This window comes from Staurois parvus, unplaced genomic scaffold (assembly GCF_062004578.1).
Source record: "Staurois parvus isolate SC_StPar_1 unplaced genomic scaffold, SC_StPar_1.0 ptg001680l, whole genome shotgun sequence".
Classification (NCBI taxonomy): domain Eukaryota; kingdom Metazoa; phylum Chordata; class Amphibia; order Anura; family Ranidae; genus Staurois; species Staurois parvus.
The window spans coordinates 126,834-153,028 of NW_028319476.1; the positions used below are offsets into that span (position 1 = coordinate 126,834).

The 26,195-nt window shown below is 40.5% G+C and overlaps 1 protein-coding gene across 1 annotated transcript in view; it reads left to right on the top strand.

Annotated features, from left to right (window-relative positions):
• LOC149434774 (solute carrier family 23 member 2) overlaps window positions 1-26,195 on the top strand; it is a 229,184-nt gene that overhangs the window by 30,844 nt on the left and 172,145 nt on the right. The window contains exon 2 of the mRNA XM_089663408.1: window positions 2,070-2,135. The gene's annotated coding sequence lies outside the window, so the exon portion shown is untranslated. The remainder of the gene's footprint in view (window positions 1-2,069; window positions 2,136-26,195) is intronic.

Below are 26,195 nucleotides of genomic sequence, written 5' to 3' on the forward strand. Positions count from 1 at the left end.
AGTGCCCCATCGTTGGCGTCAGTGGGGGGAGGAATAGTGTCTCATCGTTGGTGTCAGTGGGGGGAGGAATAGTGTCTCATCGTTGGTGTCAGTGGGCGAGGAATAGTGCCCCATCGTTGGTATTAGTGACACAAATGATGGGGCACTATCCCTCCCACTGACACCAATGATACTTACCTTGCTGACCCCTGCTCCAGCCTGGGCTCTCTCCCTCTCCCATCTACAGCCTGCATACCTGGCTGCAGCAGCAAAATTTGCACTTACCTGTCAGCTGTCTTCCTTCTCTGGCCTCTCTCTTCACTCGCTCCTGCAGCTCCCTCAATCTTCTTCGATCTCCGCGCGCTGCCGCTCGGCTCCTCCTCTCCAAGCTCCACCTCCTCGCCGGTGATTGGCCGCCTGTGTGCCTCTCCTGAGCTACAGTTCCGGTGGCCAATCAGCGGCGAGGAGGCGGTGACAGGGTCAGCATATCATCCCGCCCACACATCGCCGGAGACAGGAGCGGTGTCTCGGTTCCTAAGACCATCGGAAATATGTGTTTTCCGATGGTCTTAGGCGACCCCTGGGAAATGGTCGTTCGACCCCCAAAGGGGTCGCGACCCCCAGGTTGAGAACCGCTGCTTTAAAGGGACCCTGACACACACAGATTATATCAAGCAAGGATATGATAATACTTACTTTTTACGCTGCCCACCCGCAGAACCCCACTCCATTTATAATGTGACATTGCTAGACCCTGCCACTGAGTATAGAGAAAAGCGACACGGTTTGCACTAATTTAGAGAGTAGGGCTCTGGAATGTTGTGTCTGAGCAGAGAAGACAAGGTTTTGTAATCCTGGATCAGATTCTGGAGTCCGAAGGCTCCAAAGAGTCTTGGGTGGGACATTAGTCTTCAATCCTGTCCTTATTGGAGACATGCAGGCTGGATGGATGAGCAGATGTGCACACTCGTTAAAACCAAGGCCTGGCCATAGCTCAGGCTCACATCCAGTGATCGGCAATGGAACTGTTCTAATCCAACTTTGTCAGAGTCGCATCAATTTGAAAATTAGTTCCTGTACTACTTTTGCCGATTTCGGGTGCAACTTGCAAAGACATCTGTGCATAAAGTCGCACAGATGCCTGCAAATCAAACCCAAAGTCACATTGACATGCGACTTTGAAATCTTCTAATTCGTATGCAGTGTGAACAGGTTCTTGGGAAACAGGTGCTCAACTCAAGAGACAGCAATTCATGCTAGAGGAGAGATTCTGCCAAAGGACTGGGAGAACCAAGGTGGCTAATCAAGTCTGGGAGAACTGAGATCACTAGCCAAGTCATGTCCTGAGGAATTCTTGATGTCTTAGAGAAGTGAGAGAGCCCAGGGTGTCAGGGGAACCCCTTTTCAAGGGGCCAAGGAGTGGGCATGTGCAGCATGGTGCTACAACTAAAAAGTTAAGTGACCCAGGGAAGATGGGGGTGAAGCTCTAAGGGACCAGAGAAAAGAGCAGCAGTGCTGCTGAAGAGGGTGTCAGGTGGCTTGAGATATTCATGATCTGTGTTGCTGTGTGAAACTGAAACCTCTGCATGGAAAAATCCTGATGTAAAGACTGCTTTACATTTGTTTTGTTTAAGAAAAATTGGCTGGAAATTGGCTGTCATTTTCAGGATCAAACTGGTGTAGACACTTTTTTACACACACATTGGAAGTGACCTTGAGCTGTTAGGGTTTTTGTACTGTACATTTTTGAAACTGAAAGCTGGGATCCTTGACCAGACAAATATGCATGTACAAAGATTTCAGCTTTTGTAATATACAGAGTCATAAGGCATCATTTCCGGTGTCTTCACAGCTGGCCGCCTATAGTTTTCCATTAAATGATTTTACTTTATAATTTTTTTTATTGTATGTAAAAGACCCCCTAGGTCACTTACATGGCAGTATAAGATTCAATAACTTAATCGATTTTCAGTTTACTGAACTGGTGTGGGTAAAAGATGAAATCGACAGGGTGCTACTTGTTTCTTTTGGCTGTTTTAATAAGCTTGTTTGTATCATTGTTTACATTAATATATTTTTTTTTTTTTTAGGAATTTTCTTTTGAGGGAAGTGAACGATGTCCAGCTAGCATTATGCAAATGGTGACCCAGAGAAAGGTAGGACTTTTTTCCTAAATATAAACTACAAAATGCTTTAAGTCTATCACAGTGAAGGGAACAAGAATACCTAGTAGTTACCTAGTAGTTACAAAGCAGCAACTAAAAAAAAAAAAATCTTAAAGTTACACTTTAAAAACAGTAGAACATACTGTAGATGTGAACAAGCATTGGCTAGAACTAGATTGCTACTAAAATGAATGTTTTAATGCAGGAAAAGGCACAAACGGCCCTTCAAGCATTGCTAATTATGTTGGAACTGCATACTAATATTATTAAATAGAGTTGAGAGGTTCTAGAATAGTATAGGTAAACTAAAAACAAGTGTACTTGTAATATGATTTTTTTCATTCCCTAAAGATTTAGAAAAGGATCCTAAAGCGGTATTAAACCCTCAAATCAAAAATGTAATATACAGCGGGTAACATAAGTATTAAACACGTCAGTATTTTTCTCGATAACTATATTTCTAAAGGTGCTATTGACACGAAATTGTCATCACATGTCAGTTACAACCCATGCAATCCATACATACAAAGAAACCAAATAAGTTCAGAAATTTTACACACACACACACACACACTCACTATATTTGGACACAGGCACAATTTTAGATTTTTTCAGGTATCTACCAAAACATATTCAAGCTATAGTTATATAATGGATATGGGCTGAAAGTGCACACTCTCAAGTTTAATTTGAGGGTATGTCCATCCATATTGGAGGAAGGGTTTAGGAATTGCAGCTCTTAAGAGTAGCCATCCCATCTTTTTTCCAGGGACCAAAAGTAATTGGTCAATTGAATCAAAAGCTGTTTCATGGCCAGGTGTGGGATACTCCTTCGTTATTAAGTAGGTAAAAGGTCTGGAGTTGATTCTAAGTGTGGTATTTGCATTTGAAATCTATTGCTGTGAATCTACATCATGCGTTCATTGCTGTCCATGGAAGTGAAACAGGCCATTGTAAGACTTGAAAGACGAACAAATCCATCAGAGAGATAGCAGCAACATGTGGCCAAATCAACAGTTTGGTACATTCTGAGGAAAGCAGAACGCACTGGTGAGCTCAGCAACATAAAAAGGCATGGACATCCACGGAAGATAAAAGTGGTGGATGATCGCAGGATCCTGTCTATGGTAAAGAAAAACCCATTCACAACATCCAGACAAGTGAAGGAAACTCTCCAGGAGGTGAGCGTATCATTGTGAAAGTCTACAATAAGAGAAGGCTTCACGAGAGCAAATACAGAGGGCTCACCACAAGCTGCAAACCATTCATAAGCCTGACGAATAGAAGAGCCAGATTAGACTTTGCCAAAAACATCTAAAAAAGCCAGACCAGGTCTGGAAAAGCATTCTTTGGATGTATGTAATTAAGATTAATCTGTACCAGAATGACTGGAAGAAAAAAGTGTGGAGAAGGCTTGGAACAGCTCATGATCCAAAGCACACAATGTCATCTGTAAAACATGGTGCAGGCAGTGTGATGACATGAGCATGCATGGCTTCCAGTGGCACTGGGTCATTGGTGTTTATTGATGATGTGACAGAAGCAGCCGGGTGAATTCTGCAATGTTTAGAGAGATACTGCCAGCCCAGATTCAGCCAAATTCAGCAAAGTTGATTGGACGGTTCTTCACAGTACAGATGGACAATGATCCAAAACACTGCAAAAGCCAGGAGTTTTTGAAGGAAAAAAAGTGGAATATGCTTCACTGGCTGAGTCAATCACCTGATCTCAACCCAATTGAGCATGCATTTCACTTGCTGAAGGCAATACTAAAGGCAGAAAGACCCACAAACAAAGAACTGAAGACAGCTGCAGTTAGAGCCTGGCAAAGCATCAGAAAGGAGGAAACCCAGTCTTTGGTAATGTCCATGGGTTCCAGACTTCAGGCAGTCATTGCCAATAAAGGATTCTCAACAAAATATTACAAATTAACATTTTATTTATGATTATATTCATTTGTCCAATTACATTTGAACCCCTGAAAATGGAGGGACTGTGTATAAAAATGGTTGCAGTTCTTTGTACCTGATATTTGTGTTCAACCCCTTGAATTAAAGCTGAAAGTTTGCACTTCAAATTCATTTGGATTGTTTCCTTGTAAATCTATTCTGTTGACATACAGAGACAAAAGTATGAAAATTGTGCCTGTGTCCAAATATGGACTTAACTGTGTGTATGTATATGTATATGTATATATATGTGTGTGTGTGTGTGTGTGTGTGTGTGTATGTGTATATACAGTTGTGGCCAAAATTATTCAACCCCCAATGCTGTAAAGGGGTTTAGGGACTATAGTGTACATTTGGAATTGTATTCAGAATCAAATCCTACAAGGACGTTGTAACTACCCAAATGCAACTAAAATGACATCAATTGTTTATGTAATACAGTAGTAAATGGTTCTTATGTGGTTTCTTCATTGCCACAATTATTCAACCCCTTAAAGACTACCACTCTGAAGAACAGAGGTTCATACAGGTGCTTTCCATCAGGTATTGAAAACACCTGTGGATGTCACCGAGCAGCAATCAAGCATAATAAGCACCAATTAGGCAGCTTTAAAATGACTGTGATACTCAGCTCCTTCTAGACATTTACTGGTGTGGTTACAAACATGGTGAAGGCAAGAGAATGGTCCAGGAAGACAAGAGAAGAGGTGATTTCTCTTCACAGGAAGGGCAATGGCTATAAGAAGATTGCAAAGATGTTAAACATACCAAGAGACACCTTAGGAAGCATCATTCGCAAATTCAAGGCAAAGGGCACTGTTGAAACGCTACCTGGTCGTGGCAGAAAGAAGATGCTGACTTCGACTGCTGTGCGCTACCTGAAGCGTAGAGTGGAGAGAAGTCCCCGTGTGACTGCTGAGGAACTGAGAAAAGATTTGTCAGATGTGGGTACAGAAGTTTCAGCCCAGACAATAAGACGCACACTGCGTAATGAAGGCATCCGTGCCAGAACTCCCAGGCGTACCCCCTTGCTGTCTCCAAAGAATAAGAAGAGTCGACTGCAGTATGCCAAAAGCCATGTGGACAAACCACAAAAGTTGTGGGATAGTGTTCTGTGGACTGATGAAACAAAATTAGAACTGTTTGGGCCCATGGATCAACGCTATGTTTGGAGGAGGAAGAACAAGGCCTATGATGAAAAGAACACCTTGCCTACTGTGAAGCATGGTGGAGGGTCAATCATGCTTTGGGGCTGTTTTGCTTCTGCAGGTACAGGGAAGCTTCAGCGTGTGCAAGGTACCATGAATTCTCTTCAGTACCAGGAGATATTGGATGGAAACGTGATGCAGTCCGTCACACACCTGAGGCTTGGGAGACGTTGGACCTTTCAACAGGACAATGATCCCAAGCATACCTCCAAGTCCACTAGAGCATGGTTGCAGAGGAAAGGCTGGAACATTTTGGAGTGGCCATCGCAGTCACCAGACTTAAATCCGATTGAGAACCTCTGGTGGGACTTAAAGAAAGCAGTTGCAGTGCGCAAGCCTAAGAATGTGACTGAACTGGAGGCCTTTGCCCATGAAGAATGGGCGAAGATACCCGTAGATCGCTGCAAGACACTTGTGTCAAGCTATGCTTCACGTTTAAAAGCTGTTATAACTGTAAAAGGATGCTGTACTAAGTACTAAGATTGAATGTCACTTGGGGGTTGAATAAAACTGATAATGCTGTGAGCACAGAAAAGACATTTGTGGTTATTTCATTATAACTGTTATGTTATATTTGTCTGACCTACAAGTGCCTCTTTAATGTAAATGTAAGCAAGATGACTGAATGATCAAAAGCAATGTCAAACTGGCCAAAACACTCAATTTCAGTGGGGGTTGAATAATTTTGGCCACAACTGTATATGTATGTATATATATATATAAATAAAAATATGTGTGTGTGCCGCTCTGAAAAAAAAGCTTACATCCGTGCTAAAAATATGTAAACATCATAAATCAATGTGAACAATGCAAACACAATATGTGTATTTAACCGCTTGCCCTCGAGAGGATTAACCCCCCTTCCTGACTAGGCCATTTCTTGCGATACAGCGCTGTGATACTTTAACTGATAATTGCATAGGCATGCAACGTTGCACCCAAATGAAATTTGTCCTTTTTTCCCACAAATGGAGCTTTCTTTTGGTGGTATTTGATCGTCTGTGCTTGTGTTTTGTTAAAAAAAAAAAAAAAAAAAAAAAAAAGACTGAAATTTTGAGAAAAAAACCCATATTTTTGACTTTTTGCTATTAAGCATGTCCAGTAAAAAATTCAATTTCGTCATAAATTTAGGCCAAAATGTTTTCTGCTACATGTCTTTGCTAAAACATCCCATTATGTGTATGCGGGGAATCTCCAGCTGGGACCCGGTGGTTGACAGCTGAAACAGCCAATGATAGCGCGGGTAGGTGCCCCGTCCCGGAAATACAAACTCACGTGTATGTATACATGATTTTGCGCAGCCCCGGTCAGGAAGCGGTTAAAGTGTTGCTAAACCCTCGACAGTAAAATCAGTGTGTATATGCAGTAAAGCATGCTTGTTATACTTACTGTGGAACCTAAGGGGTTAATGCTCTGAATTGTTTACAAATGCTGTTTGATCTTGACTTCTCTGATACTCCTTCTTCCAGTGTCTCCCTCTTATTTCCTAGTAAGACACTCTGCACATGCTCAGTTTAGTGTGTTTTGCTAGAGAGCCTTTCTTTTTCTTTGGAGAGTACATGTGATCAGCACAAGGCCAATCAGCACTGTCCAGATAGAGATCAAGGGTTCTGCATCCTCCTAGAGCATAATGAAAACTCCTCCTAACCAGCTTTAACCAGTGCTCGGCTAGACACTGATAGAAGTCACAAGACTGCTTTAATTTCTAATGACTAATTTAATTTAAGGTATTTAGTAGTTTATTACTAAAATAATTGCATTTCCATGTTCTGTGTAATGTGGGAGACCAGATAGAGTGAATGTAGGGTCCTGGGTTTAGTAACACTTTAAATAAAAGTCCTTATGAAACAAAAAAGTCCATGTGAATGAAAAAATCCCATCCAATATTGACCATGTGAGGAATTCAATCAATCCAACTGATAAAGTGACTGTGACCAACACTTTCACACAAAAGTGGCTTTGGGATGCACGCTTACCTGCTTGTGTTGACCAAATCAGAGTGGTCAAAGAGCACTCTATGAATGATCCTGATAATGATAGAAGTGCTCCTATAGCAGCCTCAATGGTATACGGAGGTAACAATATACAATAAATGAATACTCCCCGGATGATGTTATATAAAAAGAAGAAAAATAGCCTCTCCTTAGTGTAAAATCTTCCAGAGAATAAATTATGTAAAAATGTACTCACATTCAATAAAAACAACATGTGCATGTAAACAATCCAAAGCTGGCATCAGTGCTCTGTTCCCCGGAACGTGATGACGTCCATGCCTCCATTATCCATCACACTTTCATAAAAATCACTTGCGAATACCCTAATATTTTGGTATTTTTGGTCATGTGACCATCAATCCCTTACAAGCTCTTCTAGCCTGCTAGAAGGATGCTCCTACGTCTCCTCTTTCCAATGTGAGATTACACCCAGTCAGGGAGTAAATTTAAACCTTTGGGTATAGTTGGCACTATGTCACTGACAAGACTGAAAGACCCACCTCTCCAGCACTTCAAAGGGGTCAATACCAGAAAACAGACCAGGGAATTAGAAGTGCTACTAGCCTTGGAGCCAAGTCTTGGTGGTGCAGCCCTCCTCTGACTGGGGGATCAAACCACAAACTGGAAAAGGAAGCAAACGGGGCACAAACACCTAGCGCATTATCCAAGGTTTATTGGAAGTATAAAACCGAAAACACACACACAAAATGAGGTGCATATAAAAGCCTGTAAAACCACTGAGATGACCCAACAAAATGGCAGAGTATCCGACTGGTGGAGAGGTTGGCCAGGCTTTTGTATGCATCTAATTTTGTGAGTATGTTTTCGTTTTTATAATATATCACTGACAACACCTGTATTCTAGTGGCTATGGTGACTTGACGATATCACTGTTGAGTTGTACGGGTAGATCTGAGGGCAGACAAGGCTGCAAATTCAGCAGCCAGCCTGACAGGGGAAATAAGGCCACAATAGGAGGTTTGACAGGATCAACAAGTAAATTCCTGAGAGCATTTCAAAAGCAGATGTACTGTAGATTGGTAATAATGAAGGCATGTTGTCCTAAGGAAATTTTGGCTGGGGTGCCTGTTCAGTATTATTGAGAACATGTTTTTCCTAGAATACCAGGAAATAGACTGGCTGAAATATATAAATGAACTGTTGAAGCTCTAATAAAACATATTCCTCCCCTGGTCGGAGTCATTGTGTGATATAAAATATAGTCTTTTATTCATTTAGAATATGACTCATCACTGTCAGTTATGTCAGCAGCCCTCCCATGTCGTTCTTTACGTCTATACAAGATATGCACATTTTCTACATGCCAATTTTATATTGCATATCTGAAACGTGAATCATTTTGATTTTTAGGATCCTAAACAATTGATTTGAAATGTTTCTTTTATGGGAAAAGGCAGTGGTTTTCTTTATACACATTCATGGTTCTTTCACCCCCTTCTAGTCCAGGCCAATTTTCAGCAATCAGAGCTGTCACACTTTGAATGACAATTACTCAGTCATGCAACGCTGTACCAATATGACATTTTTATCATTTTTTGAGGCAGAGCTTTCTTTTGGTGTTATTTCATCACTACTTGATTTTTTTTTATTTTTTGCCATATAAATGAAAAAATACCAATTTTTTTTTTTTTTTAAAGCACTAGATCAATGCTTTTTTTGATCTAATGCTTTACATTATAGAGGAGAGATGTGGGGTCTTATTGACCTCATACCTCTCCATACAGAGGACCAGTCACTAATTATTATTTCTATCACAAGGGATGCATGTATTCCTTGTGATAGGAATAAAAGTGATTACATTTTTTTAAAGGGACGGTTTAAAAAAATAAATACACATCAAATAATAATAATAAAAAAAAAAAAGTTTAAGGTGCCCCGTCCCCCGTGGTGAACCACTTAGTGGTGAATGCATACGTAGGCAATGCCCACATATGTAAACGGTGTTCATACCACATGTGAGATATTGCCATGAACGTCAGCGCAAGAGCAATAATTCTAGCACTAGACCTCCGTAACTTTACACTGTTAACCTGTAGATATTTTTAAAGCTTCACTCATGGAGATTTTTAAGTACTGTAGTTTGACGCCATTCCACGAGCGTGCGCAATTTTAAAGCGGGACATGTTAGGTATCTATATACTCAGCATAACATCATCTTTCATATTTTACAAAAAAATTTGGGTATATATTTGTTTTTTTATTTTTTTATTATTATTATTAAAGTGTATTTTTTTTTATATGTATTAATTTTTAAAAACTGTCTATTTCGGTTTTCGGCCAAGTGCATCCTGATTTTTCTGTTTTGGCACCAGAATTTTTATTTCGGTGCACCACTAGTTATTGTGAGCAGTGGGATAGGTGACAGGGTGCATTATTTAATATGACTACACTGGGGCAATGATCAGGGACACTGTGGTTGGCACTGCAGTCTGTGAGTTTACATGCAGCCTGACTCTGCATCATCGGTTCTGTCTGCTCTCACAGTGAGAGCATAGAAAACGATGCTTACTTTCACTTTGCAATGTTTACTATGTGATTTACCATGTGATTGCTGTGTCCAATCATAGCAAACACCATGTAATCACCCTGACACAGCGGTAATGTGACCATGTAATCACCCTGACACAGCAGTAATGTGATCATTTGTGTCCGGATGACACATGGATCGCCGGGCTCCCGGGTGCATGCTCTGTGAACCATTCAGGAACTGCCGATGTGGGCTGACGTACAGGTACGTTAGCTCGCTTTGGCTCTGTTCCCTTTCCACTGTTTATTGGCTATGGGCGGACAGGAAGCAGTTAAAAAAAGACCCAGGAACAATTACAAAAAAAAAGACACAATTCTCTCCTTTAATCCAGAGCTGTAAGAATCTGCCCCTGCACTTTTTCTTTCTACCACTAGATGTCCCCTTTCTTTCAGTTTGTATGATGGGTAGTTTCATTCATCCCTTTTCCTGTAAGCCTAGTACTGTTGGTTGTACTTGTAGACTGAATGGAGGAAGCATGTTGATACATATGTGCCTCTATCCAGGAAAAAGGGCTGCTACAGCAGGACAAGGATCTGTGATGTCGTGGGACCAGCCAGACTATTTGAATGTGTCATATGTATAAAGCAAAATGTGGGGGGTCATCATATTGAGTTTATCTTGAATCTACATACAGGGTGAAATCAAGTTTATATACTGTGCAAATTCTCTGTATATAGTATGTCAAATTATTAATGGACCTATCTGCAGCCAATGTTATTATTGGCATGCCTTCTTTATAATTTCCATTTTCCTTTTCAAATCGATTGGCACCAGCCGATCCCACCAGGAGCTTTGTCACCTATTTCTTGAATGGTGTGTGGTCCAGGTTAATGCACACCCACAGACCAGGTGTTCTTTGGATGGGCAGAGTTAAAATGACACTGTATTCTACTTTAGATAGAGGGGAAGGTTTTATTGCTATCTATGTTCCCACTTCTTCTCCCCTACTGTTTTGATGACACCTCTAAAACTCTAGAGCTTCCTTTTCTCCCTATTCACAATGGTCAATAGGACATAAAGTGGAAGTTAATCTTCCCCAGGGAGAGACAAACAGTGCGGACAGAGGTTTAACCCGCTCCTTATGTTACTCATAACTTATTTACGTTTTTGTCGGAGTTGCACCATTTAAAGCAGGGGTCTTCAAACTTTCTTAACAAAGGGCCAGCTTATTATCTTTTTAGGCTTTAAAGGGGCTGGACTGTGACCAGTAGGAGTAGAAAATATCCTTGCATCAGTAACAATGCCCCATCGTTGCTGTAAGTGGAAGAAATAGTGCCCCATCATTGGTGTCAGTGGGAGGAATAGTGCCCCATCGTTGGTGTCAGTGGGAGGAATAGTGCCCCATCGTTGGTGTCAGTGGGAGGAATAGTGCCCCATCATTGGTGTCAGTGGGAGGAATAGTGCCCCATCATTGGTGTCAGTGGGAGGAATAGTGCCCCATCATTGGTGTCAGTGGGAGGAATAGTGCCCCATCATTGGTGTCAGTGGGAGGAATAGTGCCCCATCATTGGTGTCAGTGGGAGGAATAGTGCCCCATCATTGGTGTCAGTGGGAGGAATAGTGCCCCATCATTGGTGTCAGTGGGGAGGAATAGTGCCCCATCATTGGTGTCGGTGGAACGAAGAGTATCCCCTCATTGGTATCAGTAGGAGGATGCGTACCCCATCATTGGTTTCAGTGGAAGGAATAGTGCCCTACTGTTGGTGTCAGTAGCAAGAATAGTGCCCCAAGGGCCAGATAAAGGCAAGCAAAGGGTTGCAGTTTGGAGATCACATCTAAAGAAATAATTTTAGCCTTCTATCCCATTTAATACTTTGTATATGCCTGCAACAGATGTCTGATGGTTTTAGAAATCTGAGAACAGCTACTGAAATATGAATATAATGCTCATGTTGTGTAAACAATCCTATCTCTATCATTGTAAAGCCATGGCCATTGTTTTCTTTCTGACAGCAGGGAAGCTGAGCAGTATTTAATCCTCACACCATGAATCCGTTCCTTCTGATGCTGCTGGTTTTCTGGAACAGTGCTGGAATATGGAATATTTTCATGCTCCTTAACCTTTTAATAACCAGGTCTCAAACCATACTCTCATGTGCACAGATGGATCTACAGCTTTCTCTACAAATTTACTTAGGATAAATGATCTTGAAGAAATATTGAATATAGGTTTGTAGATATGCCATTAAGGTTTGAGGTGGTATTCAATACTTAGGGTCATGTTTATGCCCTTTTAAAGGTATTTTGTTTAAAGAGAAACTATACTGCATCTGAGCACCACAAACAAAAAAACGCTATTTAATTCTTTTTTCATGACTTAATTAGAAATCACTTTGAACCGCCCCCCAGCATTTCTACCCATGGCCATCCTGAGTAAGGGCAGATGATTTCTGTAGCATATACTTACTGAAATCCATCTGCCCTTAGCTCGAGCATGCCTGTAGGAAGGTGTGCTTAGCTGAGAAAACCCATCCTCCCCTCCTGAAGACTGCTGGGATGTATGACATCATTTGCCTAGGCATAGAAACCAGGAATTAACTGAAGAAATGTAAAAAAGTTTAAAATAAGTAAATATATACTTTCCTATTACTAATAGCTGCACAAGGATTAAAAATAGTCAGTATTGGTTGAGAGAGTGAAGTTCTGCTTTAACGAATGCTTGCTTACATGCACCTTTGCTCCATATCTGTACTCTGGAATGCTGCTTTCATCTTTCATATTCACTATGTAAGCAATAGATTTATAGATGAAAAATGACAGCCTGATAGCGGGTCTTTCTGAATCAACCAGTCCCTTGGTGCATACCGTAGCAATTCCATCTCTTGTATGTTACATAGTCTGGCTGAAAAAAGACAAAAGTCCATCCCGTTCAACCATAGAAAAAAAAGTTATAATCCTATAACCACAGTTGGTCCAGAGGAATCCATATGCCAGATAAGGCCCAGACTTATGCACAACTACCAATTTGTTCTAGACAGATCACAAATCCAATCGACTTGTCATAGCTACAGTTGAGCTCATCTTCGGTCTGCTGCAAAGACTACAGAAAAAGTGACATGTCTGCACACTTCTATAGCAACTGGTTTCAGCAGTTAAGGTGCTCACACAGATTGGATCATTTAGTAATTTGATGTTTCATCTTTTGTCTCAACCAAAAATCAAATCTTTTATTGTCAGTTTTTAAGAGAAATTCCAGTTATGGTTTATTATTACATAGTGTGATATGGAGGGCCCAAGATCACCAGCAAGCCGCTTGTAAAAGTAAATAGTCTTTTATTGGTCTCTCAAAACAGGTAAGCACAAATGTTTTTTTGTTCAACAAGTAAAACAAATAGTTCACAGCCCTGGAATATAGAAAACCATACAACATTGCTCATTGCCAGTCTTGGGATTTAAGGTTTACTTGTTTAGCAGTACAAGACCAGCCTCAGGAGCTCAGCAAAACCAGAGTCCCAGTCTAAACAGAGTCCACCCTTGTTCACAGCTGTGAACCACTCTATGCTACCTCACGAATATCTACTGCTTCTTTCCTGCTGCTTTTCAAAACTCCCTTGCATGTGGCTTAACCCCTTCAGGACCAGAGTTCCCGTAATCAGGGTTTGGAGATGCTTTTCCCACCCAAGGGTTTTTTGGAACCTCTGAATTCCGGTTCCCTAATAAGGATTTACCAATCCAGAGTACTGAAAATCAGTCCTTTCCTCTCTGACCAGACTTTCTGAACACTTTAGTATTGACAGTGTCTCTTGAACTCTCCCTTAAAGGGGGGTACCACAACCCAAATAATGGGGAGATATACCTGACATCCAGGGCACACTTCCAGTGTCCTGTACAATAGTTACATTGGTTCGGCTTGGACCAATGTAGCTATGTATATACCATACCTGGTTATTCCCCAGGAAGCTTGAAATCACTGAAGTAGACACCACTACTCCAGTGGTCTGCACTTGCTTCCAAGTCCTGTGCTAAGAGGCTGATCTGATGCTTTGTGAACACTGGAGGTCAGCTGCTCAGCATGGACGCCATTCAGAGAATGCTTTGCCTTTTTATGAATGAATTAATGCAAGCATTCTTTGATTGGACAAGGTTTACAGCGTGATGTCACGGGCCCCACCTTTCTTTCTTTTCCAATCAGAGAACACTGTATTTATTTGGGGAATGCAAAGCATTCTCTAAATTGTGCCCATGATGATCGGCTGATGTCCTGTGTTAACAATACAATTCTATGAATGGTGCTTATGGAATCAAGTGAAGATCACTGGAGTAGTTGTGTCTACTTCAGTGATTTCCATCCTGCAGGGATAATCACAAGGTATGGTCCAAAATGGATCAATGTAACTATATAATACAACCCAATTCCAAAAAAAGTTGGGACGTTGTATGAAATCTACAGAAAAACAGAATGCTCAATAGAAAATTGAAAACAAATCAAATGTTTAACTACTTGCCAACCGCCCAATCAACAGTATATATGCTGCAGCTCTTCTGCTCCGCATCACATACATGTATGTGATCCACCATTTCAGGGTAGGGAGCATGTGCGTACCCTCCTGCTACCCCTGCTGTGCTGTCATTCACTTCAGTACAAGCTCATCAGCCAGAGACAGCCAATAGTTTATGGCCAGGGCCTGTTGATCAGCCAGGCGAATAACAGAAGAGAGCCCTGTGTTGGTAAACAACACAGGGCTCTCTATGAGTGTAGCGAATTGGCTGATTTTTTTTCTTCCTGCAAAGTAGAGTAAAAACAGTCAATCTTCTTGTATAAGCAGCACGCTTTACACATTGATAGGCAAACAGTAAACCCTTTGCTTGCCACTAGATGTTACCCCCTTCCAAGCCAGTGTCATTAAGACCGTGTATATTATCAGGATAGATAAATATATATATATATAAATAAACCTGCGCTAATGGGAACCACAATAGATCAATAATAATTAAAAATGCGGTGTAAAACATAGTAGCTGAACACAAAAACCCTGATACTAGACAATCAACTATAAATACATAAAAGTGCAGCGCTTAAAAAGTTACAAATAATCATAAGAAAACTGTGAAAAATGTGTCAAATAGTCCATCAGAAAAGAAAAGTCTGAGAGGCTGTGATGAAACAAAAGAAAACCAAGGACAGTTGTCCTGTCACCAACCACTACTACAGAAGGCTTACCAGAAAGGCATGACCCCCTGTTAAGAGTGGTCAATCACGCTTTGTTAAACAATCCAGAAAGCCGATCACTCGAATCCTCTTCCAGATCACCAAAACATCAGAAAAGGATCTTTCAAACAATAGACTTTATTTAGGGTAGCTAAACCATTCACGATAAGGCTTGGACTCTTAGTGGAAAACATGCAAAGAAAGAATGCTCCACATAGTGTAAAACCATAATCACAACATTTATTTAAAGTATGGTTGTACTCACATGTAAGCAAACCTCATTAGGCATTAATTGGCAAAAAAATCCAAATGTTCAAATTTCCAAAATTGCTGCCGGCCATTGGCGCATGCGCAGTAGTGTGTGTGCGTGTCTCCCTCCTATGCATTTTGTCACAGATAACGTAAAAATATTGGGACACCTGCCTTTAAACACACATGAACTTTAATGGTATCCCAGTCTTAGTCTGTAGGGTTCAATATTGAGTTGGCTCACCCTTTGCAGCTATAACAGCTTCAACTCTCCTGGGAAGGCTGTCCACAAGGTTTAGGAGTGTGTCTATGGGAATATTTGACCATTCTTCCAGAAGCGCATTTGTGAGGTCAGACACTGATGTCGGATGAGAAAACCTGGCTTGCAGCCTCCACTCTAATTCATCCCAGAGGTGTTCTATTGGATTGAGGTGCAGGACAGTCAAGTTGACCTTGGTTTGTGCACTGGTGTGCAATCATGTTGGAACAGGAAGGAGCCATCCCCAAACTGTTCCCAAAAAGTTGGGAGAATGAAATTGTCCAAAATGTCTTGGTATGTTGACGTTTTAAGAGCTCCCTTCACTGGAACTAAGAGGCCAAGCCCAACCCCTGAAAAAACAACTCCACACCATCCCCCCTCCACCAAACTTTACACTTGGCACAATGCAGTCAGGCAAGAAATGTTCTCCTGGCAACTGCTAAACCCAGACACATCTGTTGGATTCAAACCATAAACACAAAATACTCCTGCGCTTGGAGGTGAAGTCGGTGTGACTATGGATCCGTATTGGAGGTCCTGGATTTTGCACGCCTTGCTGCCCACAAAGGACGGGGGAAGTCCAGAACACTAGATACAAAGAAACATGGCGCACCGGCCTAGTGGATTACGTAAATTACGTTTATTGATAAAAGTAGAAGATAGTGATATACTCACAAACGACAATATTATAAAAGCTTATCATAAATAACAGCAATGTCCAGTCTGCCTGGTATGGTAAAATCCACAGGAACACTGGGCCTCCAATATGGATTTATGAGATTTGCAAATCTTTGCATTCTGTTTTTATGTAGATTTTACACAGCATCCCAACATTTTTTGCAAATAGGATTGCAATACCATGCCTGGAATTCTTCTTTAGGCTGAATGCACATGGGAACGCCATATTGCTCCGGCAGACCTCTTGGCTGTGGTAGTGGGCAGCACAGTGTGCGATTCAGCGAATCACACGGCTCCTTTTTTTTTGTTTTGTACAAACTTTGTGACTTCGAGAGGATGTACATGTCATTCATGGCAATGTATAGTAGCACGATGCACTGCGGTGCTGTATATTGTGATTCGGCATGGTGTGCTGCGGTAAAATACAGCATGTCTGCAAAAGTAAAAATTTTCTATGGTATAGGAATAATTTAAGTTTTGTCTAGTGAATCTAGAATCAGTGTCACACTGAAATATTAGAGTCCAAGGTAAGATTTCATTCCAAACATCAGTTGGGTAAAAAAGCCGACACGTGTCGGGGCCACATCACCCCCTTCATCAGTGCTGCAATGTAAAAAATGAAGCTAAAATTTGTCATTGGGCAAGGATAGAAAAAAACACATTCATGCATCTCTCTCTCTCTATCGCTCGCTCTCTCGCTATCACTCACTCTCTCTCTCGTGCTCTCTGATTTCTGATAGGAAAAAAGATGCATCATTTTTAACCATAGAGACCTATGACATACAAAATCTGCTATATACTGTACCTGTAGAACATTGGTTCTGAGATTTGTAATACTGTATAATGTCGGAATAAAATCATGGGTCTTAGGGAGGAAAGGAAGGCAAATAGAAAAGATGTTTACCTTGTGAAAATAAAGGAATTGCCAGTGATATTTCAGTGTGGCCGTTTTATTCAGTGGCAATACTGGTGACTAGTCATTTGCACTCTGCCTGCATTTTTTTGGGCACAGCTTCCCAGTTTGGTTCCTCTTTTAATAAAATATTTATTTGTATGAATAGTCCAAAGAGAGTACTGTTCCTGGCAACAGCATTTATCATAACATTTACTTGTTGTGAGGTATTTTAATTTTTATGTTTGAATGAGCAGACTTTTTTGGAGTGTATTAATATTATTTTTTCTTTTTTAATCCGACTTGAAGATTTCCCTTCAGTACATTGAGCAGCCTCTCTGTAGGCAGTGAACGGCAGCATGCTCTGGGTCTTCGTGCCATGTGACCCAGGACCCCTGAGCCATAATCCTGTCCATGCTATAGGAATCTTCCCCTGCGTTTTAGCCTGTTGTATGTACAGCTTTTTCTTATTGCTTGTTTTAGAACAAATATCTTTTTAGACCAGGAGCGTCCAACCTTTTGACTTTCCTGGGCCATAATGGAAGAAGAGGAATTGTCTTGGGCCACACATACAATGCACTATCAATAAGGATAGCTGATGAGCAGAAAATGTCGGGTAGATCACGATTACGGATATATATCATCTATCTGAATAATAAAACTTTTTTTTATTTAATTGTTATTAAAGTAAAAGAGAGCAACATAAAACTAGTGCGATATTTGACACTTTTTTTTAAAAACCTAACACATCAATATCTGGTTGGATGGATGAAGTGGCAATTCTCAATGAATTCTCAAGGTGTTCATCACTTTTTTTATTTCTAATTTTGCCCTTCCTGTGCTTCATCCTTGAAAATAGTGGCCCACAAATATAGGAGCTACCAGAAACTGATGACATGAATAAGGCATGATTGTGAATACTGGGATATTTTTCTTTGAGAAGATAAAACTTATAAAAGTTCAGTAAAGAGACCATGTTTTATTTTTGCTCGGCTGCATATGTTCACTAAGTGTAAGTGCATTTTTTTTAAATTAAAAAAACAAATTAACATTTTTAATTAAGTTTACAATTTTGTGTTGGGTCACATTCACAACCGTCTTAGGCCACAGGTTGGACACCCCTGATTTAAAGTATTTGATGCTTCACACATTACTTATCACATTTACATACTGCTTATATACTGTTACATCAAATATACAGTATATTGATTACTTGCAAAGTAATATATACAACTGCCAGTTAGGAGGGACCGAAAGACGGCTACAGTGCGGATCTCTGGTTCTGGGAGGGCGTAAATGGACATCCTCTCAGAACTTGCCCCCTGTGCGTCCCAGGTGCTGCGCTCTGTGACAACTGTGTCCTTTGGAGGAAAGAACAGCCGATACTCAGCAAGGCTGTCAGTACTTTGTTTACACTGATAATCAGGGCACTGATCATTAGTGCCCTGATTAACGGTTCAGCTTCATCATTACCCATCTGTGCTGTGTGCTCATTAGTTTAGAAGAAAAATGACTTATTTGCAAAATTTTACAACAGAAATGTAAAAAAAAAAATTATTTAAAAAATTTTCTGGCTTTTTTCATTTGTATAGCAAAAAGTAAATACCCAGTGGTGATTAAATACGCCAAAATAAAGCTCCGTCTTTAGTCTTTTTTGTCTTAAAGCGGTAGTTAACTCGTTTTTTTAATTTTACCTACAGGTAAGCTTGTAATTAATTTTACCCATAGGTAAAATGAATATCTCCTAATCATGCATCCTTTAGGAGATATTCTCTCTTTGCTAAAGCAGGCACACACGCTCTGAAGGAACGGCATAACAGGCTGTGTGCTGCGGCCCGGGATGCATAAAGGAGTGCCGTCATCGCTGTCCAGCTTGTTAGACGGCTGGATATCGCGAATCCAGAAGGACTGGGTGAAGATGGAAGCCTCTGCAGCGGCGACAATGTGCTGCTGGAGTGCTTCGTTTTAAGGTAAGTTTTTCATAATGTTCTAGTATGCGATGCATACATTATGACATTACCTTACAGGGTACCTTTTTTTTTTTTTTTTTTTTTTTCTGTCTTTTCTTGTGATTTACTACTGCTTTAAAAAAAAATCTAAATTTCTTATGGGTACAGTGTTGCATGACCATGCAATTGTCATTCAAAGTGCAACAGCACTGAAAGTTGAAACTTGCTTGGGCAGGAAGGGGGTGAAAGTACCCAGTATTGAAGTAGTTAAAGTATCCCTATTATGTTATGTTACTAAAGTACATCTAAACCCTACTGATGGCTTGACTTTTTGCATATTTTACTACTTACTTTTTTAGTATAGCTCAGCCTCCATGGTTATTCACTGGAAAACAACTTTATGAATGTTTTGAGATTGAAACCACTTATCCCCACAAAGATTGTAGTGCTGATTTTCCAGAGGGCATCCGGTTTGTATGTGCATTTGCCGTGACACCCTTTCATCACTTTCTAGTGCCATGGAGGCAGCAGCTTCCTAGTGTGGGTTGAGGCCTTCTTTGAAGGAGCTTGAGAGTATAAGGGGAGTAGTTACGGGAAAGGTAGAAGAAAATGTAGGAATTTAGGCTGTTAGCAACAGGGATATGTCAGTATAAGAATATACAGTAAGTTGCGTGAACACATCCCCTCTAGACCTGCAAGGTTTTTTTTTGAAGATTAGCAGTCCTGATATTTTGCCAGGTAACAATCTATATCCATTTGAAGACCCATTAACATACATTTACATTACAGGCTTCAAGTGGTTATACTGGCATCATCCAGGTATTGTTTTTCCCTCTCTCAGCCAGCTTTTTTGTAAAGGACACCTGAGCAGCTGATTAGCCACTGGATGACTTTTACAGGCAGCAGGAGGTATTCTATTGTGTTTGTGTGCATTAAAATTCATGAAAGTGTATTTTTTCCCAGGAAATTGTGTTCAAAAAACCGCCGCGCACATACCGTGCAACATAAATTGCAAAACCCACCATTTTATTCTCTAGGGCCTCTGGAAAAAAACAAAATAAATATATAAAATATTTGAGGGTTCAAATTAATTTTCGAGCAAAAAAATACTGATTTTTAAATGTAAACAAAAAGTGTCATAAAAGGCTGGATCTTCAAGTGTGTATGCTTGTTCCAAGTCACTATTGTGACCAGAGGCAGCCAAGGAACTGGTAGTTTCTGGAGGAGGTTAGCAATGGCAACCTCTTTATTTCTATTAGTACAGGTTTCCTTTAGAATCATCCTTTTTTTTTTTTTTTTTTTTTTTTTTTGCTGGACCTCTCAATATAAATGTCAAAAATATGCAGTTGTAGCCTTACAGGTAGGTACAGTATTTAACTGTTTATACAAAGTTAAATGGGTTTCTTCAATAGATTTGTCTTCATGTGTTTTGGAGAAGCCATAAAATATCCACATACTGGTAATTAGCATTCATTTGTCATACACAGGATTGTAGCAGCATAAGCACTCTACCGTGACGGGGAATGCTGCTTAGGGAGTTTTTCTGCATGTCGTGAGATAGTGGAACTGTCAGGAAGAAAGCACTACATAAACTACATTCGTATAAACAAACTGATTTTGAGCCCGTGATTTTTACCTGTAACCAGCGCTAGAAACAAGCATCTGCATTACAGGTGCTGAATGCCACTGACACCTAGTTGGGTTGGAGGTTGGCCAGGTCAAAAAGTGGTAAATTGATTACGTTAGTGTATGATCAATTGGCACGTACAGCTGTTTTCATTGTAGGCTTGTTGAATCTGTGTATGTCATCTTATCCCATAGACCAGCCTTTCTCATCTAGGGTTCCTCTTGAGGTTGTTGGGTTTGAGGGTATTCCTAGAGCCATAGAACAATGACCTCCCACTTGAGGTGGCCATAGATGGATCAGAATTCATCTTGTTCAGCAGGGGCTGGCAAGTTTTCAGTCCATTCTAGGCCGTCCCTGTTCGACAGAAGTTGATCTTTAGACACTGACCTCATATGCAAGGAGGCAATTTTCCACCAACCACCACCATTACTGAAAACTTTGCTGTATAAAGCAAGGTGGCGGTGAAAAATTAAAATATCTCTTTCCTGAGTGTCCTATACATATGTAGGCCACGTTATATAAAGTATAACTAAAGGAAAAACCTTTCTCTAGTTTTGGATGGAGTAGAGAGGGATTAGAACCCCTGTCAGTTTTTACTGCAGTCTGTGCCCCTGTTAGGGAGATTTACCCTCTCTATTTGTCCTGTTTACCATTATTCAAGTGAAAGTAAAAGAAACCTCAAATATTGGCTTGTCCCCAGAAAAGTAATAGGGAGGAAAACTTCCAATGGGGACACTAGTTCTGGAATCCTGAGGGTCCCCAAGGAATTCCTTTTAGTTTGCAGGTATTTTCTGTCACCTCTGTTTTTACAATGGGACAGGAAGTGACGGGAAATCTCCCCAATGGGACACAGATGGCAAAAATAAAGTGACGGGTTATAACTTTCCCTTACTCTATCCAAAATAGAAAAAAAAAAGTTTTGCCTTTAGTTCCACTTTAAAACTTTCTACAGCTTACTGATTGTAATATACCATTAGCTGTAAGTTTAATCATTTTTAAACCTGAAAGGTTGAGAGAGGCTGTTATAGACACTTCGTTAGTTACTGGTGTTGCGGTCAATTGAATTTTAACTTCTATTGTTCTTTATAAAGCTGATCATTGTTTTGTTTGTCTTTTTATCTTTACCTGTATGTCATGCAGGCCATAGACGGGTCGTTTATCGGCAGAATTTTCGTCCACACGAAAAATCGGCTGATATTCACGCTGTTAGTGGGGCGATACTGTCGGCCGTTTTTTGCGGATCTTCTCGTTTATTTTTATCGGTCATGCTGGAAAATCCACAAAAAAAGTCTGTTTTTCGTGGACATGGGTTGCAGCATCAGTGCCAGCAATGACCGATTTTTCGTTTATCGGCTGACAATTCGGCTGATAAACGACCCATCTATGGCCAACTTAGTGTGCTTAACACAGTGTTACCTTTACCATCCTGACCATAGAAACATCTGTCTGAAAGTGGTACCCTAAGAATTGAGGTATCTGTGGTATAAGAGATGGACATCTTATACAGTTGTGCTCAAACTTTTGCATAACTTTGGAGAATTGGAAATATACCATATGTACCATTTTTAACCACTTGACCTCCAGAGGATTTACCCCCCTTAATGACCAGGCCTCTATTTGCTACTCGGCGCTGCACTAATTCAACTGATAATTGCGCGGTCATGCAATGCTGCACCTAAACAAAATTTATGTCCTTTTTTTCACACAAATAGAGCTTTCTTTCGGTGGTATTTGATCACCTGTGCGCTTTTTATTTTTCACGCTATAAACAAAAACAGGCCAAGAAAAACGATATTTTTTACATTCAGCTATAAAAAATATATAGTAAACTCAAAGTTGGTTATAAATTTAGGCCAAAATGTATTCTGCTGCATGTTTTTGGTAAAAAAAATCCCAATAAGTGTATATTGATTGCTTTGTGTGAAAGTTATAGCATCCACAAACTATGGTATAAATACTGCAATTTATGCCATTTTTTTTACTATACAGCGCTGCGCTAGTTTAACAGACAATTGCGCGGTCATGCAAAACAGTTCATAAATTTACATCCTTTTTTTTTTCCCCTACAAATTGAGCTTTCTTTCGGTGGTATTTGATTGCCTGTGCGGTTTTTATTTTTTGCACTATAAAAAAAAAAAAAAGCTGACAATTTTGAGGAACAAATACAATATTTTGGACTTTTTGCTATAAAACGTCCAGTAAAAAAAAATTTAAAAATCAAATTTAGTCATAAATTTCTGCCAAAATGCATTCTGCGACATGTCTTTGCTAAAAAAAACAAAAACAATACCTGTAAATTAATTGGTTTACGTGAAAGTTATAGCGTTTACAAATGGCGGGAAAGATACTGGGATTTTTAGTTTTTTTTATTATACTAATAATGACGGCAATCAGCAACTTATGGCGGGACTGCGGCGGACATTCTGGCATTGGGGGGTACTGACGTGGGGTCACTGACATCCCCAGTGACACCAATACAGTGATCAGTGCAAAAAAAAAAAAAACACTGACACTGTACTAATGGCACTGGGGAGGAAGGTGTTAAGTTTATTCAGGGAAAGGGTAACTGTGTGAGGGGAGTGTTTTTACTAGGGGGCGGGGGTGTGTACTGCAGGGAACACTGCTGATCGAGAGAGAGAAACTCTTCTGTCCCGATCAGCGTCTCCTGGAGCTGTCAGGGAACTGACAGAAAGCACAGCTACTGCAGCTGTGCTCTCTGTCAGCGATTGCCGCCGATCGCCGGGACAGCGGCTGCGACCCGGCGACTGACATCCGTGGCTGTGATGGGCGGGACAGGTAGGGCGGCGGCGCGCCTAATGCACGCCCCCTACCTGTTTTAAAAACACACGTTTTAAAACGTGGTTTTGCCCAGCCGTGCCGCCCTGCCACCGTATTTCTACAGTGGCTGGGCGGCATGTGGTTAAAGAAAACAAGATTGAGCAGGCAAAACACATTTCTTTTATTTCTTATGTTATTCATTATCAACAGTAGGTCCTAACAAAATGGCACAATCATAAAACAAAACAGCAACAAGTAAACAAATGAAATGGGCCCTGTTCAAAAGTGTGCATACCCTTAGTTTTTAATACTGTATATTGACCTCTTTTAGCATCAATGACCACGTGCAGTCTTTTAGTAATGGTTGTCTATGAGGCCCCAAATTTTTGCATGTGGTATAGCTTCCCATTTGTTTTGGCAAAATGCCTCCAGGTCATGCAGAATATTTGGTCTTGCATGAAGTGCACATTTGAGATCTCCCCAGAGTGGATCAGTGATATTAGGGTCAGGGGAGACTCTAATGGCCTCTCCAGAACCTTCACCTTTTTTCTGCTGTTACCACTGGAGGGTCAACTTGGCCTTGTGTTTAGGGTCCTTGTTATGCTGGGAAGTGCAAGAGCGTCCCATGTGCATCTTTCGTGTAGAAGAATGCAAATTGTCTGCCAGTACATTCTGATAACATGCTGCATTCATTCCCCATGCCTTTAGAGCTCAAACACTCCCAAAACATCAGTGAGCCACCACCATGCATCACAGTGGGGATGGTATTCTTGTCAATATAGGCCTTGTTGACCCCTCTTCAAACATAGCGCTTTTGGTTGTGACAATAAATTTCTATTTTGGTTTCGTCACTTCAGATTTCAGTGTGCCAGAAGCATGTCAAGGTGTTATCGGGCATATTATAACCATGCTTTTTTGTGGCTTTGGCACAGTAAATGTATTTTTCTGCCAACTCGACCATGCAGCTCATTTTTGTTTATATAACATTGTATTGTGCTCCTTGAAACAACACTGTCTTTTTCCAGAGCAGCCTGTATTTCTCCTGGGTTTTTCTTTGTAGCCTGAACAATTCTGGCAGTTATGGCTGCAATCGTTCTTGATCTACCTGACGTTGGCTTGGTATCAAGAGATATTTGGATTTTCCACTTCTTAATAAGTGATTGAACAGTACTGACTGACATATTCAAGGATTTGGATATCTTTTCATATATTTTTCTGTCTTTATAATGTTCCATTACCTTTTTATGCAGGTCTTTTTAAAGTTCTTTTCTGTTCCCCATGGTCCCATATCTAGCCTGCTCATTGCATCCATGTGAGAGCTAACAAACTCATTGCCTATGTATACACAGACACTACTGTAATTGCAATTTAACAAGCCACAGATGTGGGAAATTACCCTTAATTGCCATTTAAACCTGTGTGTGTCACCTTATGTGTCTGAACCAAAGCCAAACATTCCAGGGTACAGTCATTGACAAAAATGAGGTGCTAATATTTTTGGCTGACAATTCACCATTTTGCCCAGAAAATTGTTGCAATTACAAATGTTTAGGCATTCTCATTTTATTTTGTTATAATAATGTATGTTTTGTTTGTATTGATATGACACAAAAAAGCAGAGAAACAAAAAGCAAAATCTGACACATTCCGCGCAAAAACTGAAAAAAAAAAAATGGACTGGGCAAAATTTTTGGCACCCTCAATGTATTATTTTCTAGCACGCCCCTTGGAAAAAAATAACTGAAATCAATCACTTCCTGTAACCATCAATGAGTTTCTTACACCTCTCTGATGGAATTTTGGACCACTCTTCTTTCACCAACTGCTCCAGGTCTCTAAGATTGGAAGGATTCCTTTTCCCAACTGCTGTTTTGAGATCTCTCCACAGGTGCTCTAAAGGATTGAGATCTGGACTCATTGTTGGTCAGTTCAGTACTCTCCAGTGCTTTGTCTGAAACCATTTCTGGTGCTTTTTGACATGTGTGTTGGGTCATTGTTCTACTGTAAAACCCATGACATCTGGCGGAGACCCAACCTTCGTACACTGGGCCCTACATTGCACCCTAGAATTCTTTGGTAGTCTTTAGACTTCATAATGCCATGTACACGGTCAAGTTTTATACTTGTCCATGGGGTCCTCCTGGGTCTCCTACCATAGCGTCCCTTTTCATTCAGATTGCGATATAGTGCAAGTTGACACAGTTGTACCCTGTGCCTGAAGGTCAGCTTGAATTTGTCTTGAAGTTGACAGAGGTTCTTTATCCACTATTCGAACAATCTTTTCTTGCAACAGTTCTTCTGTTTTGTCAACGTCCAGGGAGATTAGCTACAGCGCCACGGGCTGTTAACTTCTTGACAATGTTGTGGACAGGGGAAAGTTAAGATCTGCTAATTTGATACAGGTGAGCTTAATTACAAATTACAGGAGCATCACAAATTTGGAATGCAATTATTTCTTGCTTTTTTGAGAATGTGCCAATAATTTTGTCTGGTCCATTTTTGCAGTTTTGCGTGGAATGTGTCAGATTTGGCTTTTTGTTTCTCCACTTTTTTGTGTCATACTAATACAGACAAAAGTAATAAAGATGAGAATTCCTAAACATTTGTAATTGCAACAGGTTTCTGGGGGAAGTGGTGCATTATCTGACAGATATGCAAGTGTGCCAATATTTTTGGCCATGACTGTATGTAAACTTTTAATCGTGGCCATTTTGGTGATTTCTGTCATCATTATGATTTAAAAAGGAGCCAATCTCCCCCCCACCCCCTTT